The sequence below is a fragment of the Oratosquilla oratoria genome, chromosome 34 (assembly GCF_046742065.1).
Source record: "Oratosquilla oratoria isolate Oo_2021 chromosome 34, ASM4674206v1, whole genome shotgun sequence".
NCBI lineage: Eukaryota > Metazoa > Arthropoda > Malacostraca > Stomatopoda > Squillidae > Oratosquilla > Oratosquilla oratoria.
Window position 1 is genome coordinate 5,041,290 of NC_134810.1, and position 15,000 is coordinate 5,056,289.

Genomic DNA, 15,000 nt, shown 5'->3' on the forward strand with positions numbered 1-15,000 from the left:
TCTGAGTCAGATGTGTCCCCCGCAGTTAGTATTTCCGGTGATGACTCATTTCCGGAGTAGGAGGTTGGAAGGTTTAGAGAAAAATATTTAGAGGTTGGAAGGTTTAGAGAATTTTTTTTTATGTATATACAAGCACCCGGCTGACGCCGGCCATGGCTCCGCCATGGTTACTTGGCCTGCGGCGCTGCTCGCGCTGCTCGCTGCTTCCTGGGGGCGCCCCGCCGTTCCTCCAGGGGGCACCCCGCCGATCCTCCTGGGGCGCCCCGCCGCTCCAGCTGGGGGCGCCCCGCCGTTCCTCCTGGGAGCGCCCCGTCGATCCTCCTGGGGCGCCCCGCCGATCCTCTGGGGGCGCCCCGCCGATCCTCTTGGGGGCGCCCCGCCGATCCTTCTGGCGGCGCCCCGCCGCTCCAGCTGGTGGGCGCCCCGCCGATCCTTCTGGGGGCGCCCCGCCGTTCCTCCTGGGGGCGCCCGGCCGATCCTCCTTGGGGAGACCCGCCGATCCTCCTGGGGGCAACCGGCCGATCCTCCTGGGGGAGACCCGCCGATCCTCCTGGGGGCGCCACGCCGCTCCTCCTGGGGGCGCCCCGCCGCTCCTCCTGCTGGGGGCGCCCCGCCGCTCTCCCTGGGAGCGCCCCCGCCGATCCTCCTGGGGGCGCCCCGCCGATCCTCCTCGTAAAATTCTGGAAACATTGTACTATGCTCTGATTTCAACATCTGAAGTTGTTTACAGTTTTTCAACACTACATTTTTAATTATCTTCTTAGTGTTTATCACCCATTTCCAAAAATGTCTCTGTCTTCGTTTCTTAGCAGCAAAAGACTCCGGCATCTTTACACCGCGCCACTGCCCACAGGTGTCCCCAAAGTACCATGGACCCCGCCCCCCTGGCCAAGTGTCCCAGAAACACAATGGAAGTCGCAGACACCCCCGGGCCGGCCGACTCAGATCGGGAGCGCTCCAGAATTTTTTTTAGAGAGTTACAAGCACCCGGCTGCGCCGGCCCTGGCTACGCCAGGGGTACTTGGCCTGCGGCTTACGCGCCCGAGGGCTCCGCCCCATGTTTAATACTATACAGTTTTATTTATACTATTTACTCCTTCACAATATTCACATCTGCACCGCATTTTCTCTTCTTTCACTGTTCTCATCTTCTTCATCACTGCTGATAATCTTGTAAAGCAATTCCTTGATGGTTTCCAGCTCTTTTTCATGATTTCTTTCACGTTTTTTAATCTCTTTAAATTCTATGTCACGTTTCTTAATCTCTTCCTTAAGTTCTTTAAACTCTTCTGAAAGCTCAACCTTCTCGGAGTCATCATCACGGTAAAATTCTTCGGGCATAAAAAAGAACGCGAAGAAGAAGAAGAAGAAGAAGAAGAAGTCGGGGTCAGGTGGTATTCTTCTTCTTCTTCTTCTTCGCGTTCTTCGCGTTCTTCTTCGCGTTCTTCTTCTTCGCGTTCTTCTTCTTCTTCGCGTTCTTCTTCTTCGCGTTCTTTTTCTTCGCGTTCTTCTTCTTCCTCCTCTTCTTCGCGTTCTTCTTCGTCTTCGCGTTCTTCTTCTTCTTCGTCTTCGCGTTCTTCTTCTTCTTCGTCTTCTTCTTCTTCTTCTTCGTCTTCTTCTTCTTCGTCTTCTTCTTCTTCTTCTTCTTCTTCTTCTTCTTCTTCTTCTTCTTCTTCTCCTTCGGATCTAGAGGACTCGAGCGGATCTTTGAGACTCGAGTGGATCTACAGGACTCGAGCGGATCTTTGAGACTCGAGTGGATCTAGAGGACTCGAGCGGATCTTTGGGACTCGAGTGGATCTAGAGGACTCGAGCGGATCTTTGAGACTCGAGTGGATCTAGAGGACTCGAGCGGATCTTTGGGACTCGAGTGGATCTAGAGGACTTGAGTAGATCTTTGGGACTCGAGCGGATCTTGAGGGCTCGAGCGGATCTTTGGGACTCGAGCGGATCTTGGGCGTAAATCTAAATAAAAATAGTCTTTCCAGTTTTTCTCCGTTTTTTTTTTTTTTTTTTTTTTTTTTGGAAAGCTTTTGTAACCAGCAAAATAATGTTTTTTAAAATTTTCTGAAACTTCACTCTTAATTTCACCATCATATAACGGTAAACTGTCAAACATTTCATCGCAATACGTATACTCATCTGATTCACGAATTGTGGCATTAAATTTTAACACTTTTCTATGAAACTCTTTTAGTGATTCGTTAACATTAAAAGACTTCACATTATCGTAAAATTCTGGAAACATTGTACTATGCTCTGATTTCAACATCTGAAGTTGTTTACAGTTTTTCAACACTACATTTTTAATTATCTTCTTCGTGTTTATCACCCATTTCCAAAAATGTCTCTGTCTTCGTTTCTTAGCAGCAAAAGACTCCGGCATCTTTACACCGCGCCACTGCCCACGTTGGTTATCAGCGTATAGAGAAGAGAGAATAAAGAAGAGTGCTCTGCTGTTAACTTGTTGAAAAGCGCTTTATTGTTTTGTACATTTTTCTTGTCTTGGCTCTTCTTCGTGGTGACCCAACTCCAGAAATGTCGTATCCTCCTCTTTCTCTGAGCTTCAGTTTCTTTAGCCATTTAACGATAACCAACTCCGAGAAGGGGGCTGTAGTTCAGAAACCCCAACCCGTTAACTTTCAAATGTATGCTTACAGCTAGGCCGGCGGGGTGTCCCAGAAACACAATGGAAGTCGCAGACACCCCCGGGCCGGCCGACTCAGATCGGAGCGCTCCAATTTTTTTTAGAGAGTTATATATATATATATATATATATATATATATATATATATATATATATATATTGATAACAATAATAACAGTAACAATAATAATAATCATTATTATTATTATTATTATTATTATTATTATTGTGATGATGATGATGATGATGATGATGATGATGATGATGATGATGATGATGATGATGATGATGATGATGATGATGATGATGATGATGATATGATGATGATGATGATGATGATGATATGATGATGATGATGATATGATGATGATGATGATATGATGATGATGATGATATGATGATGATGATGATATGATGATGATGATGATATGATGATGATGATGATATGATGATGATGATGATATGATGATGATGATGATATGATGATGATGATGATATGATGATGATGATGATATGATGATGATGATATGATGATGATGATGATATGATGATGATGATATTGACGATAATAATATTGACGATAATAATATTGATAATAATATTGATAATAATATTGATAATAATATTGATAATAATATTGATAATAATATTGATAATAATATTGATGATAATAATAATAATAATATTGATAATAATAATAATAATAATATTGATAATAATAATAATAATAATATTGATAATAATAATAATAATATTGATAATAATAATAATATTGATAATGATAATAATAATATTGATAATAATAATAATATTGATAATAATAATAATAATATTGATAATAATAATAATAATATTGATAATAATAATAATAATATTGATACTACTGATATTGATGATAATATTGATAATAATACTAATAATAATAATATTGATAATAATAATAATAATAATAATATTGATAATAATAATAATAATAATAATATTGATAATAATAATAATAATAATAATATTGATAATAATAATAATAATAATAATATTGATAATAATAATAATAATAATAATAATAATGATAATAATAATAATAATAATATTGATAATAATAATAATAATAATAATAATATTGATAATAATAATAATAATAATAATATTGATAATAATAATAATAATAATATTGATAATAATAATAATAATAATAATAATATTTACAATAATAATAATAATAATAATAATATTGATAATAATAATAATAATAATAATAATATTGATAATAATAATAATAATAATAATAATAATATTGATAATAATAATAATAATAATAATAATATTGATAATAATAATAATAATAATAATAATATTGATAATAATAATAATAATAATAATATTGATAATAATGATGATAATAATAATATTGATAATAATAATAATAATAATAATAATAATAATAATAATAATAATAATATTGATAATAATAATAATAATAATAATATTGATAATAATAATGACAATAATAATATTAATTAATAATAATATTAATTAATAATAATAATTATAATAATAGTATTAATTAATAATAATAATAATAATAATAATAATAGTATTAATAATAATAATAATAATAATAATAATAATAATAATAGTATTAATAATAATAATAGAAATGATGAATAGTATTAATAATAATAATAATAATAATAATAATATTTATAATAATAATAATAATAATAATAATGATAATAATAATAATAATAATATTGATAATAATAATAATAATAATATTGATAATAATAATAATAATAATATTGATAATAATAATATTGATAATAATATTAATTAATAATAATATTAATAATAATAATAATAATAATAATAGTATTAATTAATAATAATAATAATAAATAATAATAGTATTAATAATAATAAATAATAATAATAATAATAATAATAATAATAATAATAATAATAATAATAACAATAATAATAATAATAACAATAATAATAATAATAACAATAATAATAGTATTAATAATAATGATAATAATCCACTAACATAAAAAAAATATTTCTCTCTAAACCTTTCAACCTCCTACGCAAGATCCAACCCGGAAATGAGTCATCACCGGAAGCACTAACTCCCGGGGACACATCTGACTCAGAAGCCTGTAAGCATTCATAGAGGGTAGACGTGTCTTTAAGCTGCTCTCCGTGTGTTAATCTAATACGTTAATAATATTACCATGGAAAAAGAAAGTGGTGCTAACAAGAAAAAGAGAATCTTTACGGAATTCTGACAAAAGAATCTTTACGAAATATTAATGAGAAAATATTTACGAAATATTGCCAAGAGAATCTTTACCAAATATTAATGAGAAAATATTTACGAAATATTGCCAAGAGAATCTTTACCAAATGTTAACAAGAGAATCTTTACGAAATATTACCAAGAGAATCTTTACGAAATATTGCTAAGAGAATCTTTACGAAATATTGCCAAGAGAATCTATATACATAAAAAAATAAAGTTTTTCAGTTTTGAAAATTTCCTGGCGTTTTTATGACCACCTTCCGAAATTTTATTGCCTTTATGATTGACCTAACGAGAAAGAGAAACAGAGAGAGAGACGAGGGGAGAATTTGACGACAACGTCAGTAGACTTTGACGACTCCTTTTGGAGACTGAAGACTCCTTCGGGAGATTTTGAAGACTCCTTCGCAAATAGGGGAAGAAGAACCTGATCAATCCATCGTGTGCATTCCAAGATCAATTTTCAGTAAGACAGAAGAAGAAGCCATAGCCATGATTATACCCGAAGAAATTTACACAGTGGATTATTCTAAAGACCTTTCACTGAGGGACATCGTTAGAAAGAGAAGGAAGATTTGAATTTCCACTTATGTGTTTAATGTATTTTTCATGTACAAAATCGTAGAAGGTCTAAATAAATTTATAGAATTTATTGCTACTCTTTTATTTTCCCATTTTGGTACATTAAAACTCGAAGCGCCCGCGAGCGAAGCGAGCTACGCCGTAGGCCAAGCACACCTGGCGAAACCAGGTCTGGGTGCTTGTAATAATATACAAATACTTGAAAATATAAATTATGTAATAGGTAAATAAGTAAATAAATGAATAAATAAATAGATAAAGAGATTAATAAGTGAACAAATAAACAAGTAGAATAATAAAAAATAAATAAAATAAAGCTTGAGATAAAATAAATACATAAATAAATCAATCAATAAACTAGGAAGTAATTAAATAGACAAATAAGTAAATAAATAAATGGATAAATCAGGAAATGAATAAATCAATATATAAATGAATAAGTAAATAGATAAGTAAATAGATATATAAAATATATGTAAACACAAATAAATAAACAAATATATTCTTGAAAAAATAATAAGATAAATAAATAGGAAATATATAAAGATATATTAGACACAAATAAATAAATAAATAAATATATACTTAAATAAATAATAAAATAAAAATAAGAAGAAGTAAAATGAGGTGAGGAGAACAGGGGTGGAAGGGGAGCTGGGAGATAGGGTTGATGAAAGAGTATTAGGATGGTTTGGACACATGGAAAGAATGAGTGAAGAGAGACTAGTAAAGGAGGTATGGAAGGCAGATGTGGAGGGAGTGAACATGAGGGGACGTCCTAGGATGAGATGGATGGATGGGGTGAAGGGGGCTTTGGGGAAGAGGGGAATGTCTGTTGAGGAAGGACGGGAGAGGACAGAAGACAGGGGTGAATGGAGAATGGTTGTATATGGAAAATGTTGTGATGCATGAGGTGGAATGGACGGGGGAATGGGGGGGTGAGGTAGTGTGTGTGAGCAAAAATTTTGACGCAGCCCGAAGGGATTTCTCCCCGTCCTCTCCTTTATATGGGGGGACGGAGAGGGGGGTCGCCGATTTAATGAAGCGGCCTTGCTGTGTCCTGCGACACTGCTTCTGACCCAGGGCAGTGGACAGGATGCAGGGATGACCCGTCATCTAGGAGGTGCTAAGATGGGAGGGAGGGTGGAGGGGTGTGGAGTGTTTTCGGGGATGGAATGGGTGGGAATGATTTTATGCCTTGTCCTTTTTGGCTACCTCTCTGGTAAGGGAGAGAAAGCCTTGGTATATGTATGTATATATGTAAAATAAATATAAGTAAATAAATGAATGAAAATAAATAAACAAACAAAGAAATATATCAAAAACAAATTAATAAACCAATAAAAAGGACTGCTGCACTCGACTTTCTTCCTGACTTAGAATGTCTGCAAAATTTTTAAATTTCTTACATAAAGGAGATGACTCTAATCTATGATACTCAGAGTGTAGACATACAAACTCTTCCTAGCAAAAAAAAAAAAAAAAAAAAAAAAATATTCCCACTTAAGAAGCACCAAATAACGACAGCCCACGAGGAGCCAATCAATAGACTTCCTTGCACCAGATATTCTCTCAGATATATCTCATTCATGCTTAGCTACACCATATCAACCGAGTGGGTTAGAGCGTCGGTACTTATGGCGGAGGTCGAATTGACGGCTGTTCGAGGCCTGCCGTCAGCGTGGTGGACCAAGGGCTTGCTTCATTAAATTCTACACTAGAAAGTCCTCTATAAGACTCTCCTGATAGGGAGAGTTTGCTGTTAACTTGTTATTTTATGTTAGCCTATGCTATTCAACTTTTTTTTACGCAGCCTATTGATGACATAAGTCTCAAAAGTCTTGTTTATACTTTTTTGTAGTAAACGCCCTGACTGCTAGTAAGAGAAGTTTAGTCAGGAATATTGAAAATACAACCAAGACGCTCGGAAATGTTTGACTCATTTTCTTTTATTTTAATGTCTGGCTCTTCACTTGCGTTCTGTCTCCTCTTTCATTCCTTCTTCATCAAATTGTTATTTTCTTTGGATTTTCTTTTATTTTAGGATATTTTTCAATGTCTGTTATTTCTTTTTCTAATACTTTTCTTTCTTCAACCAGCTTTCTCATCTTGACCTATTTTTTCTTCAGCTATGTTTCTCTACCGGACATCTCTCGTATTGCGTTGTTTCTCTTCTTCAGGCGACTTTCTCTTCCAGACGTTTTTATCTGTTAGATTCTCTTTTCTTCTGAAGGATATTCCCTTTGTCCCCTACCTTCTGCTGGCATTCTCTTTCTCTTTCTCTCCTTCTCTCTCTCTCTCTCTCTCTCTCTCTCTCTCTCTCTCTCTCTCTCTCTCTATATATATCTATATATAAAAATATATATATATATATAAATATATATAAATATATATCTGTTACTTACTGCTATTGACAAGTATTGTTTTTATTCTTACTGCCACCAGGTGATTTATTAATACAAGAGAAGCCCTTGTCCTAACCTCGATTAACCCCTTTCAAAGGCATTCTACCTTGTACCTTACTTTTGGCTGCCAGCAGGCGATTCTATTAACCGAGGGAAACCCCTTTACACATCGAAATGAATGAATACTTTTCTTCTTTCAGCGCATTTCTAATTCTGAGTCTTCTATTTATGTACTGGAGCCACACAGCAATCTTGTATGACTGGATACTCATCACCACAAAAAAAAAAAAAAAAAAAAAAAAAAAAAAAAAAAATCATCTACTATCTACCACCTTTTATCTTCTACTTTCTATCAACTTCCTTATATCTCTCCTTTCCAAACTGTGTGATTCTATCTCCTCTGCGTAATTTCATTATTAAGAATAGGAGCACTGCTTATTGTAGACAAAATACTGAAAAGACACTTTCTTTTCATCTTGACAGGTGTCTCCGTCTGACATCTCTTTCCTGCTGCCGTCTGTCATTTTCTGACTCACCAACACTTCAGACTGTCTTTTCAATTTGACATCCTTTTATTTCCTTATTTTTTAATAATTTATATATTTGTTTAATATTTTATTCTTATTTCTATGTTTTATTATTATTTTTACATTTTCATTTTTGATTGATTGATTGATTTTTATTTATTTATCTATTTCTTTTTCTTTTTTATCTTTTCCCAAACTTAGGTTTTAGAGCATTAGAAAAAAATAATATTCTTCCTTCTTTTGATAACTTTTGCAATCTGCCATAATGTCCTACCTCCATAGATCTCTTCCTTCTACCTCAATCTTTTCTTCCTCTCCCCCTCTGTCCCCACTAACACATTTAACTTAATCCACCTCTTCCTAAGTCCCTGTCTCCTGTATGGGTTTATGACTGCATATATTTAGGGGCTTTAGTAGCACCCCTACGAACCAGATTCACCAGACATTCTTTTAGTTTGGAGATCAAACTCCAATTATTAAAGAATACTGGAACATTTTAAACTTTTATTATACCTACGTCCTGCAACATTACTAAAATCTCTCTTTTACCACCTCTGTGCCTCCACTTTTTCGGAAGCGATATTGTACTCAAGGATAGAAGCGTTGGTTGTTGACTTCCCTTATGTTGATGACATATATTATAGTCTTTTATCTACAATAGGTCTGATGTTTCTGCCATGGACTGTAGTTCATAAGCGCTTCTATCCTTGTGAACAGTCTCGCGCCGATTAGGACTAATGAGGTTATGAAGCTTGGAGTTAAGGTTACTTTACTTTTCCTCGATTTCCTCTTCCTCTTCTCCTATCCTCTGTTTCTCTATCGTCGACCTCTTCCTCCTGCCCCTCTTGCTCCTTTGAGTATATGCAGTTCTTTGACTCACTCCTCCTCCACTTCCTCCTCGTCCTCCTTTTCATCCTATTCCTTCTATTCCTCCTTGTCTTCCACGTCTTTGTGCCTTCTTTCCCAATTTTTCTGTTGATTTTTTCTTCTTTGCCATCTTTATTTCTGACTTTTCTTTTCAATATTACTTCATTTGCCACTATTCTTTCGTTTTTCAACTTTATTTTTTTCTATTAGACCTCTTCATTCATAAAATTTTTACCCTATCTTGGACATTGCCTCCACCTCTACCTCTCTTCCTAACCCTTAGACATCTCTTTACATCTCAACCCTTAACTTTCCTCAACAATTACTTTAAATTCCTTCGACTTCTCACTCTATCTTTTGTTTAGGGTCATCTTAATGCAAATTCTCCAGTTATTCACCACCATCTGGACGAATGAACAACTACCTAATGAATGGAGAGATGCAACTATCGTCACTATCTTCAAGAAAGGCGATAGATCAGACTGCGGTAATTACCACGGCATCTCACTTCTCGCGGTTATTGGTAAAATCTTTACCAGGATCTTACTGAATCGCCTTATTCCTATTGCTGAAGCAGTTCTACCTGAGTCACAATGTGGCTTCAGATCAAATAGGGGCACTGTCGACATGATCTTCACAGCCTGGCAGCTGCAAGAGAAGGCTCGTGAACAGTATCAGCCACTCTACATGACGTTTTTTTATCTAACGAAGGCTTTCCACTCCGTCAATTGCAACGATCTCTGGAAGATCCTGTCCCGTTTTGGATGCTCTGACAAATACATTAACATAGTGAAACTTTTCCACGATAATATGCAAGCCACCATCCTTTGCAATGGTGATATGACGGGCCCTATAGAAGTCCGTACTGGAGTGAAGCAGGGTGTGTCATTGCACCTACTCTCTTCTCTCTTTTTCTGGCTGCTATCCTCCACATTATTGAGGACGACTTACCCTTAGGTGTGCAACTGACGCACCGTACCGATGGCAAATTATTCAACATCAACCACCTGAAAGCAACCACGAAAAACACCACCACCTCCGTTGTAGAACTACAGTGCGCAGAAGACACCTCTGTCAACTCCTGTACCGAAGAAGATCTCCAAATTATAGTGAATGCCTTCACTAGGGCCTACAATAGACTCGGTCTGAAGCTGAATGCGAGCAAGACCAAAGTCCTCTACCAGCCACCACCTAATACTACTTCCTCACCACCCTCCATCACTGCAAACGGTGTACTTCTAGAGAATGTTGATTGTTTCTCTTACCTTGGCAGCTTCTTGTCACAAACGGCGAACATTGACTCTGAAGTACAACACCGTATCTCCAGTGCTAGTGTAGATTTCGGGCGACTTAGGTAAAGAGTGTTCGATGATCACAACATTCGTAAGATAACTATGATCGCTGTCTACAAAGCCGTCGTGATCCCAACCCTCCTGTATGGCGCAGAAACGTGGGTACCATATGCACGTCACATCAAGGCTCTGGAGAAATTTCACCAGAGATGTCTACGTAGACTACTCGGAATCTCTTGGCATGACAAGCGCACCAACATCAGCGTCCTGAAAGAGGCCCACTCCCAAAGCATAGAAGCCGCGATAACCCACCATGTGCTTCGTTGGGCTGATCATGTCAACAGGATGTCGGACAATCGTCTCCCTAAACAAGTTCTCTACCCTTAAATGACCCACGGCAAACGATCTCGTGGAGGACAGAGGAAAAGGTACAAAGATGTTATCAAACGCAGCCTGGACCACTGTAACATCAACACTGACTCCTGGGAAGAAGCTAGCCGTGATCGCCCCAAATGGAGAACTACAATCGCCAATGGAGTTCAGCGTCTAGAAGCCAGGAGAACGGCGAAACTGGAAGAGAAGAGAACACGTCGTAAAGAACGCTCAGAACAGCGGACAACAACAAACCAACCCCATTCTCATCACCATATTTGCCCTCACTGTCATCGTGTGTGTAGGTCACGTATTGGCCTCATCAGCCACCTGCGCACACACCAGTCATAATCTCACTTTGTGATGTTAGTTCGTGTAGAGAATCATACTCAGCAAATGAGTATTCCCATGAATGAATGACTGCGCTGGTGGCGTAATAGGAATCGTGTGTGTCTCGTATATTTCAAGTTCCCTCCCACTTCTCTCCAATTCCAAAAAGTGACTGTTTGTTACCTGCCCTAATATTTATAGAGCAAAGGGCATAGGTGACGGCTTCGGCCACAGTTACGCGCTTTCTGGTTTCGGGAGGTTTTATCTAAGTTAAGAGAGATATTTGAATGTTGGAAGATTAGCCTACTTTCTTTTCACCTCTCCCATTCACCGTCCACCTTCCCTTTGGCAAACCACTATATATTCCACACCTTAGCTTCCACATGTTCCTCATCGCCCACCCTTCTCCATCAGTGCTTTCTCACTAAACCTCGAAAACCTCATCCCTCTTGCGTCTTTCTCGAGCTCTTCCTCTCCTCGGCCATCTTCGAAGATTTCTTACTCGACTTGTTAAAAAAATGCATATATTACTGCTAATGACGACTTGTTAAGGCTATCTTCAACCAATTTTATTCAGGTGAAGGAGACCCCTTGGGGAAGCAATGGGTTCTACTCATCTACATCAACTCGCTCAATTATTTTTTTCTGGTTGCTGCCAGTCGATTTTGTTCAGCCAAAGAAAAATTACCGCTCAGCAAAAGTAATACGCGCGCGCGCGCGTGTGGTTTATAATAAAGTTCTGTTTGGCTTTAATCTCGCTTCATTTTCTTATACATTTTAGCTCCGTTCTCCCACTCTCCCGTCTTTTTTCTTATCTTCCTCTGCTCCTATTCCTTCTTTCTTATTATTCTTCATTTGTCTCTTCTCCGGGTTGGATGGGTGGTCACTGCCACGCTATATTTCTGTGTCATTGCTCTTTTCTTTCTTTCTGTCTTTCTGTCTTTCTGTCTTTCTGTCTTTCTGTCTTTCTGTCTTTCTGTCTTTCTGTCTTTCTGTCTTTCTGTCTTTCTGTCTTTCTTTCTTTCTTTCATTCTTTCTTTCTTTCTTTCTTTCTTTCTTTCTTTCTTTCTTTCTTTCTTTCTTTCTTTCTTTCTTTCTTTCTTCGTCTCTTCTGAGGCCGTCTGTACCATTCCAGACTCCTATTCCTTCACCTGCCTGACCTTTCGTCTTTCATTGCGTTCCAAGTTTTATCAGTGTCAAGGTATATTACAAAATTTCTATTTTTATATTTACTATTAATTTTTCTTATTCTTATTTATTTTTCAATTATTATATATCATGTTTTGTTATATGTTCGGTTTACCTATATCTGAAAATGGATATAAATATGTATTTGTTGCTATTGATTATTTTTCAATTTTTTTTATTTCACAACCCATTTCAAATAAGAAAGCTGAAACAATTGCTTCAGTAATCTATGATCAGATAATCTGTAATTTTACTACACCTAAGATCTTAGTTTCGGATAATGAAACTGATTTTAATAACAAAATCTTAGAAAAATTATGTTGGTTATTTAAGATTCAGTCATTATATTAGTAAATCATCCTCAGAGCAATGAAATTGTATAGAGGTTTAATAAAAAAAATTATTACATGTCTTAGATGTGTGACTAGACTCATAGTATAACTTGGGATACTTGGATTCCTTGTGTTAAGTGTACCCTAAGCAACCAATTTAACACAGTTACAGGAGAAACACCCCATTTTATTATTTTGGGGAGGACAAAATTATCTCATATGAAATCATGATTGCTGAGCAAAACCCTGCGTATAATATAGATGATTACATCTCAAATAGGATACATACATTTCAATGTATACATCAAAGAGTTAGGGAAAACATGCAGGAGTATACACAAGAGATGAAAAAGCACCAACACAAAATAGCACATAAAATTGATTTACAAATATGTGATTCAGTTATGGTCAAATTACATACACCCCATAGAAAATTTTCACCGAAGTACTCAGGTCCATATAGGATAATTTATGTTGCAGGTGGAAATAGATACATTATCATACACTTAGAAACTAGGGAAGTGTCAATTACACATGTAGAGGAGATCAAAAAGACTAGGTTAGAAATTCATAATGATGATACATGTGACACTAAGGGAAAAGATACACGATGTATCATATATAAAGGAACATTGAGTCCAGAGGAACATAGGGAGTATGTTGATAGTATCATGTGTGAGTTGAGAATTAATATTGATCATTTTTACAGCTAGTATTCATATTGTTGATATGTATGGTGCATACCAAAGATGGAGACCTGAACTACTGGAACCTTTTGGTGTGTCAGACAGTTGTGCTACCTAGTGCCTTGGTCAGTCATGAAGACTTGGAACCTTGCCAATATATAAAGACAGTGCCAATAAGTATTGATCAATATTTTCTTTTGTGAAGCATTGAAAATGATTATGTATCTTCACTAGTATGTGGCCTAGACAAGAAGTGGAATAACTTTGAAACAAATGTGAAATTGTACAAACACACTCTACTATCACTAGCACCTTTAATGCTGTATACATAACTGATGTAACATATCTCACTGGTACACAACTCCTCACCATCTTTGAAAAGGTGAAAGCATTCTCCATTGAGATCTAACACAAACAATTATCCTAATAATGTCTTATTCTAATTGTTGCTGTTCTTAACTAAATTTCACAGTCAGGAGGAAGAAGACATTGAATACTACTTGACAGTTTTTCCTGATTTTGTTATTGGCAAATGAAGAAATCTTAAGACTTTTGTGGCATTGAATTTTGCAAATCACTTTATTACATCATATTTATACATGTATTATAATGATTTTGTTTTATGTCTTTTTGATGTTACAGACATTTATTCATTTTGGGAGGGTTACTTATTTCTTTGTTATCAATGGCGCATGTTTTGATGATAACATCCATTGAAGGATAATAATTTTTAGCCAGTTTATGGAGATATAGTTTTAATAGTTAGTGTATTTCCAGCGAGCCCTGTAAGAAGGTAGTAAAAAATGGTTGGTAAGAACGACCAAGGATAGCTGTCGAGCCCTATAAGAGGCTCATAGTTAAAAGTAAACAAGTAAGGTAGATAGAGGGGTAGGTGGCGAGAATTTAATTTTTATGAGTTGGATGTTTGATAAACACCAGTCGTAGGTGAAGGAATTTCACAGCCTCGCTCCTCTCCTAAAAGTTTACAAACAATCGTCGGGAACTCGATTTCATTGCTGTATTATAATGTAACAGTATGTAAACTAAGTCAGTGATGCATTGATTTCGAGATTGCTTGACAAAGCACTACTGCTTTGGAGGTTTGTAACAGCTTTTCTAATTGGAGAAAGAGTGAAGGAGGAGGAGAAAATTAAATTGGTTTATGGTAGTGAAGTTACGCCCTTAGGGGAGGTACTTAGATGTAAAAGTAAATATCATTGGGCTAAAGAAATCATAACGTCAATGCGAACTGACCTAGTGATCAAATTGAGGATTACAGATAGGAGTCCCCTGGTGTAACTAAGACAATCGCGTTGTAGAAGAGTTATTGAAGAAAATCAAGAAAAATATCAACATTTTTTATATCCTCTCTTAGACAGAGTAACATGAACAGACTTCCTACAGAAGAATTTGTGAATGACTTTCTTACGTAAAGACAGTGATGGAAAGAAAGTAGAAAGTGAGAGACGA